Here is a 2,500-nt window from a genome sequence, read left to right as displayed (position 1 = left end):
CCGTTAGGCGATATTACAATTTTTCGGACAAATACAACGCTGTTTACGGCCAGGTACTCATTTTACACCTGGGTACGGTGCGAGAATGTGAGTAAAGTGCTTTTTCCAAGGACTCGACTATGCGCCGAGCGCGAGGCTCGAACCCAGGACCTTCCGATTTGAAAGCGAGTGTCATACCACTAGACCACATAGCCGCACTTCTTATGTCCTTGGCACAGACCTTTGTCTCACTCCAGGTAAGACTGGATACGCTCAAATCTTGTTGAAGGCTTCTCCTGAATGTCTGTTTTGGACGTCCCCGTTTCCTCTTGCCCTGTGGGTTCCATTCGAGAGCCTGTTTGGTTATATTACAGGGCTCTTTCCGCAGGGTATGGCCAACCAACCCATCGCCACTTTCTGCATTATTGTATGATTAGGTTTTACTAAATTCTATCAATCAGATCATGAACATAAAGACTACACACATTTTTGTGTGTTGATACCTTACATCCTGCTATCGGATGTTGTGATTATCTTACCTAAACGCATAGCATCAATAACATTTTCAATTGATGCATTGCGTTTATAAAAAAAGCAACAACAAAAAAACTCACAACAACCGCCAGACGGATATCTCGTACCATCGCACAACACAATGTGCAGCCATGAACGTTGATAGATGTCTGAATGTTAGCCAAACATCAAACTCCGGATGACCCAAAACAAGCTAAAATCAAATAATGATAAAACTGAATTTATCGTTTGTAGAAAACAAGGAAAGACCATTCTAACATAAAATCACTTCTTACAGTCCACATTCCAAGTCGCTCCCTCGGGTTTTCTAATTCCGTATTATTTGAAAGTAAAATCCCTCAAACTAAATTCTCTGAACGATCTTTTGCCTTTTCTGTTCCAGCTGTGTGGAACTCATTGACTACTTATACAAGGAACTGTCAGATCTTTGATACCTTTTAAAAATTCCTCAAAATTGAATTATTTAGATCTACCTATTAATTAATCGTTTATATATATATATATATATATATATATATATATATATATATATATATATATATATATATATATATATATATATATATATTATTTAAAAAAAATTTTTTTTTTTAAGGAGCAACACACAATATTATGTGTAGTCATGAACTTTTATAGTTTGAGATTAGTGAGAATTACTCATAAACGTGGATGGCAAAAAACAACAACAAAGCAAACAAAAAAATAAAACAAAGAATAACAAACAAACCAATAACAAAGACCCGAGAGATGCCAACTTCAACACAACGACCAGTCCATGAATTTGGGACGTAAAACTGTCCTAAATATGTTTTTCGTTAAAATTCGCGTGTAAGCTTCTTAGATAAGCGTACTTTCTTACAATCAACTACTTATAGAAGGAACTGTCAGACCTTTGATACCCTTAAAAATCCCTCAAATCTGAGTTCTACCTGTCAAGTGAAGCGTTGATATATATATATATATATATATATATATATATATATATATATATATATATATATATATATATATATGTATATAACAGGCATAGATAGCAACAAGAGGTCACTAATGAACGAAATTATTGAACCTGAATCTCATTATTATGTATTTTATAGAAAGAACAAAAGTTTTTAGCCAGCTTTTTATAGATAGTATGCGCTTGGCTAACAAGCACACAACATTGCCATCCGGAAGTATAACGGACCAACACACAATACTATGTGTAACCATAAACATTTATTGACGTCACTCGGGTCTTGGTTATTTTCTTTTGTCATCCGCGTTTATGAGTAATTCTCACTTAACTTTATGATCCAGACTATAAAAGCTTATGGTTACACAGAGTTTTTTGTGTTGGAATTAATTTATTTTTTTCCACATGATGTTCGAACTTTTAACGCGCAACTGTGATTTGAAATAAATATTTTTTTTAAAACATACACACACAAAGTTCGGACTAAAGGCCAGAGTTATGGTCAATCTCAATTTACCAAATTAATATATAAAGTGTCGCTGTTGGTTCTTGGTTATTTATTTTTACATTTTTGTGTATTTGCATATATATATATATATATATATATATATATATATATATATATATATATATATATATATATATATGTATACATTGTTGCCATAGATTCTCAACTTTGTGTTTATACATACAAATGAAATGAACACAAGTAAATTTATTAAGCTGTTATTGTTTGTCAAAATTATAGTGTATGTTTTGATTTGTTACTTCCCTTTTTGAAGATCATGTTTTAAAAAGTCTATGTTGCATACAAGAGCAACAATGAACGTTACAGATTCTAAGAAAATGAAAGATAAATGATAGTCCTATGATTACACATAGCTTTTAAATGAACCAGAACAATATTTCATACCAATTTTGTAGGTAAAACAAGTGTATACTTTCTTTTGATCACTAGTGTATAGTTCTGATCTTCATCTCATTGTCGCCCTCTCTCTCTCTCTCTCCCTCTCTCTCTCTCTCTCTCTCTCT

General features: G+C 32.7%; 1 protein-coding gene across 1 annotated transcript in view; it reads right to left on the bottom strand.

Annotated features, from left to right (window-relative positions):
* The window catches only part of LOC144980744 (uncharacterized), a 134,507-nt gene that overhangs the window by 20,200 nt on the left and 111,807 nt on the right, over positions 1 to 2,500 (bottom strand). The window lies entirely within an intron of this gene.

This window comes from Berghia stephanieae, chromosome 10 (assembly GCF_034508935.2).
Source record: "Berghia stephanieae isolate SIO BIC M18660-M18661 chromosome 10, UCSD_Bste_1.3, whole genome shotgun sequence".
NCBI lineage: Eukaryota > Metazoa > Mollusca > Gastropoda > Nudibranchia > Aeolidiidae > Berghia > Berghia stephanieae.
Note: the sequence above shows the minus strand (reverse complement) of the source record. Positions and strands in the feature narration are given on the sequence as shown.